Raw genomic sequence first — 17,539 nt, forward strand, 5'->3', positions numbered from 1 at the left:
AGGATGATTTTTTCTAGATCCATCCATTTGCCTGCAAACCTCATGATGTCATTGTTTTTCTCTGCTGAGTAGTACTCCATTGTGTATATGTACCACATTTTATTTATCCATTCTTCAGTTGAAGGGCATCTAGGTTGTTTCCAGGTTCTGGCTATTACAAACAATGCTGATATGAACATAGCTGAGCAAGTGCCCTTGTGGATGAGAAAGATTGGAAAAAGCACAGGGACAAATAGCCAAGCGAATGGAAACACATCAACTATGAACCAATAGCTGAGGAGCCCCCAACTGGATCAGGCCCTCTGGATAAGTTAGACAGTTGATTAGCTTGAACTGTTTGGGAGGCATCCAGGCAGTGGGACTGGGACCTGTCCTCAGTGCATGAGCTAGCTGTTTGGAACCTGGGGCTTATACAGGGACACTTAGCTCAGCCTAGGAGGAGGGGACTGGACCTGCCTGGACTGAATCTACCAGTTTGAACTCAATCCCCAGGAGAGTCTTTGCCCTGGAGGATATGGGAATGGGGGGTGGGCTGGGTGAAAGGCGGTGGGGGGGGGGAGGACAAGGGAATCCGTGGCTGATATGTAAAATTAAATTAAATTATAAAATAAAATTAAAAAAGAAGAGTGGGTGGATCTTCAGGAAACAAGATAGTTTGCAATAGTGTGTTTTCTATATAGCTGTACACAGGCATTCCATCTTCTCCAATATCGTCATAATGCAGCCAGAGAAGCTTTCTATTGTCCCCCAAAGATATATGTGATAAAGTCTTGGTATCCAGTTTGGCATTACTGGAAAACAGTAGATCTTTTAAAGAGGTAAAGCCATGAGAAGAAGGCTTTAGGTCACTGGGAGCATGCCTTAAGAAGAGATGGTAGGACATCAGTCTCCTGTCTGTCTGCTTCTCTCTGTTTCTCTTTGTGTACGTTTCTCTTCCCTACCTCCCTACCCCCAGCCACTCTCAGATATTAGATAAGCATTTTTTTCTGCCATGTGCTTTCCATCCTGAGGTACTGTCTTGTCTTGTAGGCAAACTTTTCTTTCCCGCCCACCAGTTCCCACCAACATGGAGACTCAATAGTAATTATAAATGCTCGACTGATAGCTCAGGCTTATTACTAACTAGTTCTTACAACTTAACTTAGCCATTTCTATTAGTCTATGTATTTCCATGTGGCTCATGGCCTTACCAGCCTCTCTTGCTCCCCCTGCATCTCCTGGTGACCTCCCCAGACTCTCCTGCCCTTCTTCTTCCCAGCATTCATTGTGTCTGGCTGTCCCACCTATACCTCTTGCCTAGTTACTGGCCAGTTAGCTCTTTTATTAAACCAGAAGGTGCCTTGGCAAAGATACATCTTCCCAGTGTACATCGTCTCAGATCCAAAGCAACGGTTCCCACCAGCCGTTGTCTGGAACCTCCTTGTGAGCCAAAATAAACTTTTCCTTTTAAAAATAGATGGTCTCAGATATTTTATTACAGTAGTCCAAGTACAGTATACAAAAACATTTGAGTTGGTAATTTTAAAAAATGATAACTATGGTATAAATACAAAATAAATTCATATTAAAGATTGAATTTAACCAATTATTAGTAAAGAATGAAACTAGAGCTCAAGAAAACCATTTAGAAATAAGAAAAAATGAAAAATATATGCAAATGTATTTATTGAATTCAAATTTCCAATTTTTATCCATAGAGTTAAAAATTGTTTCTTTACTGTCCCTTGTTTATATTATTGACAGGTAAAAAATATTCAAATGACAGCATCAAAATCCAAGTCTCTCAGGAAAGTGCATTCTAAACCAGGGCAAATGCAGCCTGTTTCTGTAAATAAAGTTTTATTGTCACACAGCCACCCCTATTTGTTTTGACATCACCAATAGCTACTTCCCAATCACAAAGCCTTGTGGAGTAGTAGCAACCAAGACTATGTATCTAGCAAAGATAAAAATATTTACTGTCTAGTTCACTTCAGGAAAAAAAGATGCCAATATGTGCTGGAGATGACAGTGCCTCGTTTTCCAGTGAAGGATGTATTTTGGTCTACACATTCTTCATCCCAATAGGTAACTTCCCTCACATACTCTCCACCTGCCCCTGCAGCCAACCTATGTTCTGAGTTTCAACATGGAGAGGACAAACCACCAGAATTATCTGTCAAATGCATCTCAGGCTGATTCCAAAGTCAAGTAGCTCTCCTGTTTACTTCAGCAATGGGACCTTTATAATCCAAATATTGAACAGTAGTGTATTGGGTCAAAAATTATATGTTCACATGCCAGCCTCCAGTACCTCAAAATGTAGCTATATTTGGAAACAGAGCCATTGAAGAGGTAATAATGATAGATGATGTTATGAGGGAAGGCCATGATCTGATAGCTCTGTTTGACAATGGGACATCTAAAGGAGTCACTGAATTGAAATGAGGACTTTAGAGTAATATTCATGTAAGATGATAAAAGGACCACAGAGATGTGCCCACTAAGACAAAAGTCCATGTGAGGACACACTGAAGGTGGCCAGAGGCAAGCAGAGAGAGACCATGGAAGAAACCAAACCTGCTGACAGTTTGATCTTGAACATCTGGGCTCCAGGACCATGGGCAGATACACAGCGGCTTCAGTGCTGTGCTTCCAAGGTTTGTGTCTCTTCTAAGTTCATGTTGGAACTCCCAATGCAACAATAATGAGAGACGGGCATCTAGGAGGTGATTGGACTGTAAGAGCTCCACTCTCATGGGCAGGATTAGTGCATTACAAAAGGGCTCAAATAGGGTCAAGTCTGCTCAGACATCTCCTGCGCCAAGTGAAGACTCAATGTTAAGGGTCATCCTAGAAGCAGAGACATAACCTTCGTCCAACACAGAACTTGCCAGCACTTGACCTTAGATTCACAGCCCCAGAATCACGAAAAATATACTTCTATTATTTATAAAATACCAAGTCTCACGATTTTTCCATAGCAGCACAAGAGACCAAGACATTAAACTTCCTCGTTTTGGTCCTTCACATGGCAGCCTTAGAAGTCTAACACATTCACATTAGCTGATCAAAAAAAACCTGCAATAGGCATTATAGAAAACAGCATGAAGGTTCCTTTAAAGATTAGGTATATATTTGCCATATGTCTGGGTAAATCTCACTTCCCAATATTCCCCTGATGACTTCCTTCAAAGCAGAATGTCAATGAGTTCCATATCCAGATTTATGGCAGCTTTGTTTACAATAGCCACAAGACGGAAGCAACTCAGATGTTTGCCGACATTTGATGACTAGATAAAAAGTGCAGCAGTTACATGCTCGGGGATGTTTTTGAGCCTTAAAAAGAAAGATATTGTGACACACACACACAGTGTGGATGAACTTCAAAACTATTAAGCTAAGCAAAATACAGAGTCACAGAAAGGGCAAATACTGTATGATTCCACTCATAGAAAGTAGCTAAAGTTGTCAGGAACAGAAAGTAGAAAGATGGCTACTGAGGATGCAGGTAGGGATACTGGGTACAAGGATTCAGTGTCATAATATGAAAACATCTCTACAGGTCTGCTGCCCAATGATGACTATGTTCAATGCTACTGAACTGAACACTTAAAAATGGCTATAATGACAAACATAATGTTGCCTATTTATGATAAACTATAAGGACACCTGCATGCAGCAGGACTTCAACATTTGCCTGCAGATGTCTGATAGAATCTACTTATTAGCAGCAGGATGACAATGATCAACTGTTAAACAATGACCCGAGAAAGTTAGCGTATTCTGGGTAGTTAGAGGATTTTTCCCATTCACTTCAGTCACTTACTCATTCATTAAACCTTTAAAGAAGTTTCCTATGTGCCTGGGGTGGTAGAGTGAGATATCAACAGATCATTCTGCTCTCGAGAGTTGCTGTCTAATAATAGAGACAGATACAAATATAACCCTGGGTCCCTTACAGACTGGACTGTATGTGTATACACTAGCAAGAAATTTCAATTAATGGGACGGGTCCTCTGAGAGTGGATTCCAGAAAGTGCTATGGGAGGGAGGGATTATCTTTGCTGGTAGATGAGGAAAAGAAGGACCTACAGAAGCATCCTTGAGGACACATGAGAGGAGGTTTTAAGCATGTCCAAGAGGTATAGTGTGTTAAAAAGGAAAGCCTCACATGTTGTTTCTTAGTTAAGTCACGAAGTCTAATATCATGGACAGCACCCATTATTAGAGCTGATGCTCAAGATAAAAAGAGAAAGAGAAATTTGAAAAAAAAATTACAAACTCCTACTTTTGCTCCTAAAATGAAACTGGTTTTTTTCTATTAAAAAATGTCCTTAACCACCTCTTAGCAGCTAGCGATAACCTAGTAGGTTTATAATCACTTTTCTAGATCAAAATGAAAGTTGGATATGTAATTTGATGTATCCAGTGGGTCCTACATCATCGGTGCAGAGTTATCCCCAGATATAACTCATCCTACGTCAATATTGATGGACAGCTTAGCTAAAGCCCTGCTGTCCAAATTCAAGTTGTGGAAAGGGATTCTTGCTGCTTTTGCTCTTGGCAAGACAAATGCAACAGCAGCTTTAACTGTACTGCTTCTGTTTATCTTTCCATTTTTTGTTCAGAAAAGTAAGAGTTGTTTTATTTTTTAATTTTATAATTTGATTTAATTTTACATATCAGCCATGGATTCCCCTGTCCTTCCTCCTCCCGCCCACCTCTACCCCCCACCCTCTCCACAGCCCACCCCCCTTTTTTAAATTTTATAATTTGATGTAAGAGCTGTTTTTATGTTTTTCTGTGATGAGAATAACTTCTTTAAAAAGTCATATAGACGACTCATATTTTAAAAAAGTAAACATGAAGATGCAAGTTGGGGCTGTTTGGAAGAATGTTTGTCATGCTATCTACAAGGTGCTAAGACTGGTCCCCAACAACACACACACACACACACACACACACACACACACACACACACACACACACACACACGGAGAGATGGGAAGAAGAAAGGCAGAGGGAAGAGACATGCCAGAATCACCAGGAGAAGCAAGATGTGAAAGTACCAGTAAGCCACGGCCATGTGGCAACTTATAGATTAATAGAAATGGGTCAGGTTATAAGAGCTAGCTAGCAAGAAGCCTGAGCCATTAGACCATACAGTTTGTAAATAATATAAGCCTTTGTGTGTTTACTTGTCTGAGCAGCTGTGGGATGGGCGGGGCACAGAAAAACTTCTGACTACACACACCCCCACCCACCCACCCCCACATACACACACTTCAAGTGACACCATTTCATTGTCCTTTTATTGGCTGCACAATCAGAAATAGTTGGGGCCAGATATTTATCTTCCCTTACTCAGTTTTCTTCCTTTCTTTTGCTAATTTTATTTTGACAGTCTCATGCATATGTATAATGTAGTGCAATCATAATCACACCCCAACACCATCTCTTGTCCTTCTCCCTCCCACTCCTTCTTCCCAACCAACCCTCCTCCTACTCTCATGTTGTTATTGTTGCTGCTGCTGTTGTTGTTTTTAATGTGTCTCACTGAGTTTAATTAGGACTGCTTGTATGAGCATGGGTAACAGGTTATTTACCACAGCATGGGGCAATCTATCCATGGCTAAAGCACCGAAGAAAAATGACTTTTGCTCCTCTATCAGCCATTGATTTCCAATAGTTCCCCACTTAGGGATCATCATTCCCAGCCATGATGGAATATTGCTGGGCCCAGTCTTGTTCAAGTCTTATACAGAAAGCCACAGTTGTGTGTCCTCATGACACACAGGCCATGTCATATCCAAAACAGCTCTTGCGATCTTTATGCCCACTACTCCATAATGCCTGTGGGCTTTGGAAGGTAGGGGAATGTGGATGCCCCATTTAGAGCTGAGCACTCAATCAACATTCACTTACTCTTGGCACTTTTATGAGTTATGAATCTCTACATTAACCATTGCCTACCCTAAAAGAAGTTTCTCTGTCCAGCATTGAGAGCAAGACTGATGAATGAATAGAAATAGAAATATTTAGATGGCAGCGTGGGGCAGGACCTTGCCACATACCCCTGGTTGCCCTCATACCCACAAGGTAGCCCAGTTTGGCCCAAGACTTGTGGCATCCTTCAGTCTGTGACTTCTCAATTCTGGGAATTACAGATGTGTTCCACTGTGCCTGGCTTCATCAAGCATTTTCTATGAACAACAATCTACTATCTATGACCCTCATCTTTTTAAGGAATCAATTATAAAAAGCAGCAGTTACAAGAAGGAACTATGAGATCTAATTACAGGTATTGTGCAAAACCCAAAGTAAAGCTTTGGGGGTTTAGCATGGGAATTGTCCAGTAATTGTTAATGGACTTCAGACAAGCCACTGGTCAATTGGCTCCAGCAAAACAAAACAAAGAAAAGAAAACTCTTAATGGCATATGTGTGTCTTGGCTTCCCTAAAGAAAAAAAAAAAAAGAACAAGGTTCAATAATTGTAGTGTTTTGTTTTATTTCTTTGTTTATTTGGAGGTTTCTTGTTTGTTTTTACAAATTGGTGAAGTTTTTGCCATTGTTTCAAAAGAAATTTGATTTTAGCTCTCAGTGCCAGAATACACACACACACACACACACACACACACACACACACACACACACAATCACCACCACCACCAACAAAACATCGTACCCTCATTTTGAACCTGAATCCATGTGGTTCCAATTAAATGCCTCAGAAGGACTTAAAGTCATCTGAGAGCCAGGGAACACAGCACAACATGTCCAGCGACACAGAAGAATGTAGCAGTGTGGCCGCTGATGTTTTCAAAGCAGTATCCCTGGCTGAAAGAAAGGAAATATTGCATGAGCATCACATAGAAAGCATTTGGGAAGTAGAGTCTTTCCTTTTCATCATCGATCTGGGTCCAGGCACTTATGAACTACAAAAGCCTGAACCTGAGCTTGTAACCAGAATTCGATATCCTCCCTAAAGCATCCTGGGAGCCTGTTGGGGACTGCTGTTGCCAGACACGGTGCCATGAAGAGATGGGGAAGGAGGTGGGAGCAGGAAGTTCATTTCATTGCACAGAGGCAGGAGAACTTGAAGTAGTGGTTGGAGGTGATGGCAGGTCTAGAGAATCAGATTGGTTTTGAGTGTCAAGGAAGGGAGGAAGCTATGCAAGACATGACTGTCCAACTGGAAAGGCAGGTTGGATTCCCAGGTGCTACCCTGGAACAGGAAAAAAAAAATCACTGGGTTTTAAGCACTAGGGGAAGTCATCCAATCAGATAGCGTAGGTGACAATCAACCCAGATGATTGTTGTAAGCGAGAAAATGGGTTCTTAGGTTGAGGGGTGGAGGCGTTGAGCCCTGTATGGCAGGAATCAAAGATCTAGAAAGGCAGATGGCACAGCCCATATCTTCTGGAGTCTTTCATAATACATACTGAATCTCTGACCCCATCTTAGCTTCTTTTCCTGTCGATATGATAAAATCAACTGAAAAAAAAAGGCAACTTAAGAGGAGAACTGTCTATTTCAGTTCCAGGTTATAGTCCGTCATTGGGGAGACTTGGAGCGGCAGGAGGTCACGGCACCAGGTCACATTACATCCACAGTGAGGAAGCAGAGAATGAATCTCATCTCCCACTCTCCTTCTCATGCAGTCCAGGACTCAGCTCATCAAATGGTGCTGCCACAGTGGGCAGGCCTTCCTACCTTAATTAAGAAGCAAGCTAACTCCCCACAGGCATGTCCAGAGGTTAACCTCTTAAGATGAGACTAGATTCTGCAAATTGGCAATTAACACTAATCATCGTGGAAGCTAAGCAAAAATTTGGCTACGTTAATTAAAAAAGGGGGTTGAGACAACATAAAATTCATGTACATTGACCTCACTGGATGATGCAGCAGACTCCCGAATAGGAATAAGCACGTTTCCTACATTCAGCAACTGTTCGGACTCAGCAGAGTTACTGAGTTGCTGCCACCATCCCCACTTCTTTAACGACACCCTCTCCTGTTTTATGACCTGCTACATGGCCGTGCATGGGGATGAAACCGGCAACAGTCCTCACAATACAGGTAGAGCGGAAATGTCACATCACTCCCAGGTTGCCGGGGAAACAGTGCCACTGGCAGGGTGAATTTTCTCCTTCGCACTGGGGGTTGAATCGAGGACCTTGCTCTGCCACTGAGCTATCCCTGCCTCTTTCACATTTTATTTTCAGACAGGTTTAGACTAAGTTGTCTGGTCAGGCCTTGAACTTGTGATCCTCCCGTTCAGTGTCTGGAACGGCAGGCTGGTGACACCACATCCAGCTGGCATGCTGAATTTAACTTGAAGTCTGCTGGCTTCTCTCCTGTCCTTCTGTCCTCTCAAAGAAACAATGTGATGCATATTAGCTTGGTTATGGATGACTAGTTATAGACAAATTCTTGCCTTTTGTATTTTATTACGTGACTTTCTAGTTCCGTTGACACTGCTTCATAGAGAAAAGGTTTATGGTTCAAACAGTGACTTTCCAAAGGATCGTATAAATGTTCCCATATACTTAACAGTGATGGTCAGCACAGGCTTCCTGGGTTCAGATCCTAGCTTTGTCCTTTTGTCACTTAAGGCCATTATTAACCTCTCTGCCTAATCCCTCAATGATAAACGGGGGTGATGGTTGTTGTTACCATCTGCCTAAGGGTAGGAAGGGATCTAGCCAGACAGGTTAATAAGATTGAGCATCCCTAACCCCCAAATAAGAAATCTGAAATGCTTCAGAATCTAAAACTTTTTGAACATGACAGCACAAGTGGAAAATTTCACATGTGACCTTGTGCAATTAGTCCAAGGCAAAACATGGGTACATTGGAAATGTGTAAGATTACTTTCAAGGCTCAAGTTTGAAGAATATATCAAGTATGAACAAAGTTTGTCTTTAGACTTGGGCTCCAACCCCAAGATACATTTTTATGTAAACACAAATATTCCAAATATCTGCAAAGTTCTAGGGTCCAAAAGATTTCTTATCCCAAGCATGTTGCACCATGGCCATCCACCTGTAGATGGAAAGCATTTGACAGTGTCTGGAACAGTATCAGTGCTTAGTGGGCACTAGTGAGTGTTAGCACGTCCATTTATTTATCTTTCCTAGAATAAAAAGAGGAAATCTTAGCAGGGTGTTAAGATGGCAAATCTCAAATTGCAGGCTGTTGGTCTCGTGGAGCTAGAAGACAAAGCCAGTCTCCAGCATCTGCTCTGCAAGCCACATGCCTTCTGTTTTCACCACTCCCACTGAAAACTGGAACTGTTCATCTTAAACAATATACACTGTAATGTTTCCAAAGTAATCCAACTAAGTTTCCAGAAGATAGACAATGGAAATTATAAGAACATTAAAACACTATTGAAGAAACAGAACACAGCCCTCCACAGTATAGACCACTTGATATGCCACTGGATGAAGCCAGGGTGGAGTTAGGTGAGTATAGCTTCTGATCAAACCAAATTAACCCTCCACACAACAACCAATAGGCACTCCCAAGCTTCCTGGAACATGTTTTGGAAACCCAATGTAAGAGTGAGAGTATTTTCCTTGAGGGGAGCTATAAGGACTCCTTCAATAACATCTCCCTGGGAGATATAAATTAGCCCTCAAGGTTTCTCACTCTTATATTATTGCCAATGCACCCAGTCAGATTCCTTGTTGGTAACCCTCACCTCACAGAGTGGTAGATTTAGGGAACTAGTAGCCTTAATCTCTTATCCTTTAAAACCAGATGCATGAAGCATATAAAACTTATTATGATAATCTTGGGTAGTATTTACCATAGATAGCCATACTTGAAAGGTTATATTTAGACACTGAATTCCGTTTCCCATACAAATAGGAATTTCTTGTACTCCAACAGTATGATTTCTAGTCGTTTTAGCCTCCTCCATTGACTGAGCAGGACCTCAGTTGTCATAAGGACAGGTAGTCAAGAAGATTCATTAACCACCACAGGAATGTCTTTATCTCCCCAACTTAACTGCTAAGTTAACTGGAGGATTAGGAATAAAGGCCCAGTATATATGATCAGTCCCCATTACCTGTACAGTTACCACAGATAGCATAGCAAGGAACAAAGTTATAGCATTTAGAGGTTTCTGAGTCATTCGAATTATCACCTCCCCTCTGTCACACAAATTCTTACACTGTCTCCAGGTGGGAGGATTAGCTGTCTGCTCCAAAGGTCTTCTGTATCTTTCCTTTCCCAGAGGCATCTCAGCAGCTGAAGCATCCAAGAGACCCTCTTGTTCATGCCAGATTTTTGTTGTTGTTTTCAAGACAGGGTTTCTCAGTGTAGCTTTGGAGACTATCCTGGAACTCGCTTTGTAGACCAGGCTGGCCTCGAACTCACAGAGATCCACCTACCTCTGCCTCCCTCGTGCTGGGATTAAAGGCATGAGCCACCACCACCCAGCTCAGCTCATGCCAGATTTTTATCAGTCTTGATGGTATCCATAATTTTTCGTCTTCTGTAGAAACATAAGCGTACCCTCAGCCCCATCTTAACTTTTTTCCTGGACTCCATAAAGATGTTAAATTATTTATAATACATGGGCTGACTCAGCAGTCCTTTTCACAAGCCAATGTGTTTTGGTGGCTGTTGTCTCTGTTTCATTACTGTTTTTAAGAAATTAAAGTTAGTAAAGCTCTATGCAGTCTATCCCTGGGGGTCCTCACTGGACTGTGGATATAGCTCAGTGTTAGAACACTTGCCTACCATGTGCACAAGATTCTGGGTTCAATCCCTATTAGTGAACAATATAAAAGAAAGTGGGCTTGTCTAGCATGAAAACTATCAATGTGTATTTATCTTTCAGACACAGAAAGCTCAAATTATTTGTCAGATACGACCAAGGTAAAGAAACCCAACAAATGAAGTCCGGATCCAGAGAGCCATTGGCTTTTCCTCCCAAAGCTGCCAGCTATGAGATGACTCCTTGCCCCTTTGTCTTCCTACTTGGTTCCTGGTGTAGTGTGTTGAACTGTGCATCATCTAAACCATGCACATATACATTGACTTCCTAGTTCGGAGTGTCTCAGAATGTCGCCTCAACTGGAAACAAGGTCACTATGGTGTAAGTAATTAGGATGATTAGGATGGGCTCTCATTCAGCATGATGAGTGTTCTGGTGCACACAGGGAAAGATGTCAAGACAAGAGTGGGGGCGGAAAGATGTACCTACAAGCAAGAAATACCAATGATTACCTAAAACACAAGAGGCTGAGGGAGATATGGAGCACAGGATCTCCTTCAGAGCCTGCAGCAAAGAGCCAAACCTGGCCTGGCACACCTTGACCTCAGACATACTTGTCCCCAGACTGACAGACACTAAGATTCTGATGTTTAAGAAGATATATTGTGCAACTTAACTGTTGTAACCTAATAGGGCTTAAATATTGACTCTTGGCCCTGATTTTAACCCCCAATGTGGGTTTTATCCCCAAAGTCATAAGTTAATGGTCTATAGTGAAAACATAATCTGATTATGTGAGAGGTGGGACTTTTGAAAACTGATTGCTTTTGAAATCATTAGGATAGAGCCCCCATGGAAAATAATAGTGGCTTTGTAAGAACTGAGACCAGCAGAGATATACATGTGTCCATGCTAAGACTAAGAGACTACCACTAGGGCTTACATCACACTATTTGGACATCCATTCACCTAAAATATGAACTAAACAAACTTTTTTTAATGTAATCTCTCACATGCATTTGCTTATAGTAACAAAAAACTGACCCGTACACAGTTTAAGCATACAAATAAGACTGGTGGTTGGCAAATCAGTGGGACAACACCAGAGTGACTATAAAATGCCCCTACAAAGCTGTTCTCAGAGTGACTGGGTGAATGATGGAAAGAACCAGAGAATCCACAGCCACAGAAAAATGCCAGAGATTAAATAATTAAGTTCTCTTAGATGGTTTCCAGACAGCTGTAAGTGGCAAATTCAACCCCAAGGAACTCAGAGAAAAAAAAAAAGCAACATACTGTTTCACATGCCAACAAAGACAAGAAGTGACTAAGAAAAGCTGGGGCCTGAGCCCCAACCTCACTCCTACTCTCTCTGTTGCTCTTTTTCTCCTGCCAGCAACGTTTTTTTTCTACTCAGAGGACAAAGAACACAGCTCCAGGCCATTGCTAACAGCTCTGGGTACCAAGAGACAAAAATGAGTCTCTATGTATCCATACTAGACAGCAAACATCTCCAGAGAGAGCTCTGCTTGGCCCAGGCAAATCACGTCCTGTCAGTATCAAGGAGAGTTGAGACTGGGAAAGACAGTCACCACCACCACTGTGCTTCCCAGAGAACCTATAGCATCCCGACTCTGGGGCACTCTGGTCATCTCAGGCTCTGGTCTGTAGCTGAGAGGAAGTCTTTTTTTTATCATCATTGGTTCTCTGGCTGGGGTCCTCTAAATTCAACCCGCAAAAGACAAGTCGCAGGGAACAGCAAAGAGCAGGGCAGTGAATATCAACAGGGGAGCCCCAGCGATGAGCAAACTGGAGAGCGGGTAGAACTCGGTGGATCTGCACCATCTTAAGCCAAGCAAACCGGAGAGCAGGTAGAACTCGGTGGATCTGCCCCATCTTAAGCCAAGCCAGCGAGAATGGGTGTGGGAGAGAACTAAGGGGCGGGGCTCAGTGAAGCCCTGAAGAGTCATTTTGCTTGGCGTGCGAGGTCCATTGTATAGAAGCTGGTGCCATCTCCATGCAAAAAAAAAATAATAATAATACGAAGAAGAATCCTGCTCTTCCTGCTGGGAGAGGGGAGCGGATGTCATATTTACATAAACATTTCCTTCAAAGGGTAAATTCCCTTTACTCCAAGGAAACTTGCAGCCTGTCTTTAGGACATTTCTTGGGTCAACTGATTCCCAAAGGCTTTTAGATCAAAATGATCCACAAGCAATGTCACACATTTCAGCTCTGTCACCGAGTAGGACATATATTTAGGATGGTACCCTCTGTACCCTAGGACTTCCAGACAGGGACCACTGGTCTTTGCCTGGGGAAGGACCTCCATTTTTTTTTTTTTTTATTTTTTATTTTTTGGTTTTTACGAGACAGGGTTTCTCTGTGTAGCTTTGCGCCTTTCCTGGATCTCGCTCAGTAGACCAGGCTGGCCTCGAACTCACAGAGATCCACCTGGCTCTGCCTCCCGAGTGCTGGGATTAAAGGCGTGCGCCACCACCGCCCAGCGGACCTCCATTTTGAAATAAACCACACTGTTTTCTTAGTTTCTTAGACCATAGAAGAAGTGACGCCAGCCTAATATTAACACCACCCATGAATGCTGTCTGCACACCATGTAGGGAGAGAAGTTCACCGCACAGTTGCTGATGGTGTGGCCCTAAACCACGGAGCACAGAATCTTCTAGAAACTTCTGACGGGATGGTGAACTCTCCTCCCTGGTCATGGGTTGGGAGACGTTCTTTTACCATCCTCTGTCACTAGGTCCAGGGACATGGATTTGTCCCACACATGGGAACATGTGGAGCATATGGGAACAGCACAGTCTGCAGCAGGGATTCGAATCTCTGCCACTGATAAGCTGTGAGACACTGAGAAAGTTCCTTAAGTTATCTGAGTTTCCGTTCCCTCACTTGCAAAAGGTGGACGTTCCCGCTATATGTCTGTACTGTAAAAACTAGAGGCATTCGTTTTACCCAGAATCCTTAGCCTAACCTAAGGTGGCTCCATGCGTTTGTATTTTACTTCTGCTGTCATTGTTATTCTGAAGAACACGAGTTTCCCAGCAACACCCACTATTAATTTCACAACCCTGCCTCTTGTTAGACATGTTGTCTAATCTAGCTCATGCCTCAGTTTCCCCACCCCCTGAAGTAGGAGCGCTAATAGAAGCTTTCCTACAGCACTGTCGTGAGGACTGCCCGAGATCATGCGTTTAAGGCACTAATTACAATGGAGCCTATCACATTCTGGGATTCAGCAAAAGCTTGCCATTGTTTTCCTGGGTTTAAATATATTCAGCCCTGTCAACACATGCAGTTAGTAATACTTATGTGCTTTCTATGGCTGGGGTGATGTACTCCAACCTCTGGGGAAGACAAGAAAATTGGGATTGGAAGAGCCCTAGAAGACCTTATCCGACTTTGTTACTTGTTAGGTTTTTAACTCTGGGCCTTGAGCATCTACATCTTCATGAGGCAAAAGGAATATGACCCATCTGTCAGCTCCCAGGAGTAGTGACATCGGCAGTGAGTCGAAAAGTACAGCACTGGATGAGGGCACTGGTGCTGTGCCCCAGGAGTGTCCGGGATCCCCGAAAGCAGGCAAATGGGTGATTGAGAAACGTGGAGAAGGAATATCAGCTAACACTTCCACGGAATAGAGAGAGAGCAGGGCTCTGTAAGAACAGGCTCCATATGGGACTGGAGCTGTGTCAGTATGATGCAAGCTGTTCTCAATCCTAAACAGTGCTGCTGAGTGAGACTTCGTGGGCGGAATGGGGAGCCAAGAGAGCCTATGTTTTTCACTTCCTGCTTTTTTTACTCCCAAGACTGCTGTGAGTTAGCATATGGCACTTAAATGTGTGAATGAACTGTAATTTGTGTTCATGATGTCGATAGCCAGAAAGCATCTATTTAGGAAAGAGAAAATGAATATAGAATAGGGTAGAGACATGGCACCTTAAAAAGAATGGCCCATGGGGTCCTGGAACATGAGCTCTGATATTCAGCCATCATCCCAAGCCACTTCTCTCCACACATACTCTTAAAGGCTTGGTAATGAGATGGGTTGTGGAAGAAGGCAGTCCTGACTTTCCTTGTCCTTCTGTGATGTCAACAAATGACATCATCTGTGTGTGCAATCCCCATGGTGAACAATGGAAATCAGCCTTGGGAAATCAAAACTGGTCATATGGCTTTGTAGCCAAACCTTTCTCTCCACCTATAAACCTACACAATAAATTCTGCAACTTTAAAAACTGGCTTTTGAAAGAGCACAGAATACGAGGTAGTAGGAAGGAAAAAGGAATAATAAACCCTGAATGTGTTTGCTTTCATATACTAACTAACAACCTTTGTCAAAAGCTTCACTTGTCCAGTCAGGCACCCTAGATTTTCAGTCCTATTGGTCATTATTTTCTAATATGTAAGTTACTGCTTTCTTCCCTTATGAGGGAACGTGCCTAAAAACACTACTGTCTGGAATGGTGAAGATAATCCATGTGGTCTGAAGCATTTCCCTAAAAATGTGGATGGGAAAGAAGGCAAAGACCCCAGGTTAATAGGTGTCCTCAGCCTGACAGTCTTCTTTCCATTCCCTCTGATGCCATCCATGTGATGGAAGAGAAGACAGTGTCAGTACTTGTCATGATGGACACAGTACTTTCTATCAGCAGACCCGAACACTCAGTGCTCATCCATCCACTCATTAAAAATATATATGTATATGAGCCGGGTGGTGGTGGCACACATCTTTAATCCCAGCATGAGGGAGGCAGAGCCAGGTGGATCTCTGTGAGTTCAAGGCCAGCCTGGGCTACAGAGTGAGTTCCAGGAAAGGCGCAAAGCTACACAGAGAAACCCTTTCTCGAAAAACCGATGTTAAGCATACATCATTCATCCTTGGCAGATCAGCACCCAAAAACCTTCTTCAACATCATATACTTTCCCTTTGGTACATTTTGTAGGCAGTAAGAACCCCTTTCACAGCTGGAGCTTCTCTTCCCTGGCTTCCCCTGCAGCTTGAATGAGGACAATGGCAGAGCACCTGGTTGGGCCACAGTGACTCACGAGCCAGAGGTCAGCTGGCATCCTTCCTAGAACACCTGGAGACAGCAGTAACAGCAAATGCCAGAAGCAGTAACATAAGCAGCAGGGTCTTTGAGGAATAGTTCTGCTGTGGTCTTGGAGGCTTGGCCTAGTCACATGGCTTCCAGTCCAGCTCTTTGGAGCACTTGGAAACTCAGTAAGTGATCAAACCTTTTACTATGTTTATTTCTGTGTCAATTAGCCAGGCTTGATTTCTGTGGCTTGTGGTACACATATCCTGTTAGATCCAAGTTTACACAACTACCTCTTAGTAGCCAAGGGCTAGCCATTAAGTGGATAGACTAGTAAGAGGGATATGGGAGAGGTGGAGTTAGAAAGATACAATCTTTTTATTTTTTTTCCAAATGTGTCAGAATAGCTTTTATACAATGGAAATCTATCTCTATCTGGCCTCTAATTTTCCATTCTGTCACTTTTTGTTGGTTATAATGTGAACACATCAGTCTTCAAGTTACATAAATTTGAATGATTCAACTGTATTTATTAATTCCTGTTGATCCAGTCATCCCATTTCTAAGAATCTACTTTGAATAAATCTTCTATTGTTTCACTTTGAGAAAGCTTATTTTAGTCAAGCTTTTCCAGAGAAACAGAACCAATGGGATATAAATAGGTGCTCAGGAAGAGATTTGGGACCAGTAATTTGTTCGTGCAACCATGGAGACTTGTAAGTCCCACCATGTGTCATCCACAAAGCCAGAGACCCGGGAAAGCTGGTGGTGAAGCAATGGTGTTATATTCAGTCTGAGTCTAAAGACCAAAAAATCCAGAGAGGTGATGTTCCAGGACAGAACACAGGTGTTCTAGCTCCAGAAGAAGGAAAACTCATACTTCCCCTGCCTTCTATACTGTCTGTTCCTCCTTGACATACTGAAACACATGCTTTACATGGTGAGAATACATCTTCTTTATTCATTAGGCAAAGGCCAGTCTTCTTCAAATTCACCCCAACAAACAAGTCCAGAAGGAAAGTTTAACCCACTATAAGGACAACCCTCAGCCCAGTCAAGTTAATATATAATACCAACTATCACAATGTTCATTACAGCATTATTGCTAAAATCAATAAATTGTAAACAGCCAAAATATGCACCGTTGAAACATAGCAGAGTTACTAAAGCTATTGTTTTCAAATTCCAATTAAACTGTGAGGGAGATCGTAGTTGGTGCATTTTTTAACTCTTTAACTCTTTTGCTCTTTTAGGGGGGCCACCACCCTGCTCCCAAATAAATACACATGAAGGCTTGTTCTTTCTATGAATACCCGGCCTTAGCTTGGCTTGTTTCTAGCCAGATTTTCTTAAATTATCCCATCTACTTTTGGCCTCTGGGCTTTTGTCCTTCTCTACTTCTATATAACTTTGTTTTTTTTTTTTTTTTTTTTTTTTGGTTTTTCGAGACAGGGTTTCTCTGTGTAGCTTTGCGCCTTTTCCTGGAACTTACTTGGTAGCCCAGGCTGGCCTCGAACTCACAGAGATCCACCTGGCTCTGCCTCCCGAGTGCTGGGATTAAAGGCGTGCGCCACCACCGCCCGGCCTATATAACTTTCTTTACCTCTTACTCTATAGCTTGCTGTGTGACTGGGTGACTGGTTCCTTCTTTTCTTGCTCCTTGATCTTCTTCTCCCAGATTTCTCCTCCTATTTATTATCTCTGCCTTCCAGCCCCACCTGTCCTTTCTCCTGCCTTGCTACTGACCATTCAGCTCTTTATTAG

This window comes from Peromyscus eremicus, chromosome 11 (assembly GCF_949786415.1).
Source record: "Peromyscus eremicus chromosome 11, PerEre_H2_v1, whole genome shotgun sequence".
NCBI classification, from domain to species: domain Eukaryota; kingdom Metazoa; phylum Chordata; class Mammalia; order Rodentia; family Cricetidae; genus Peromyscus; species Peromyscus eremicus.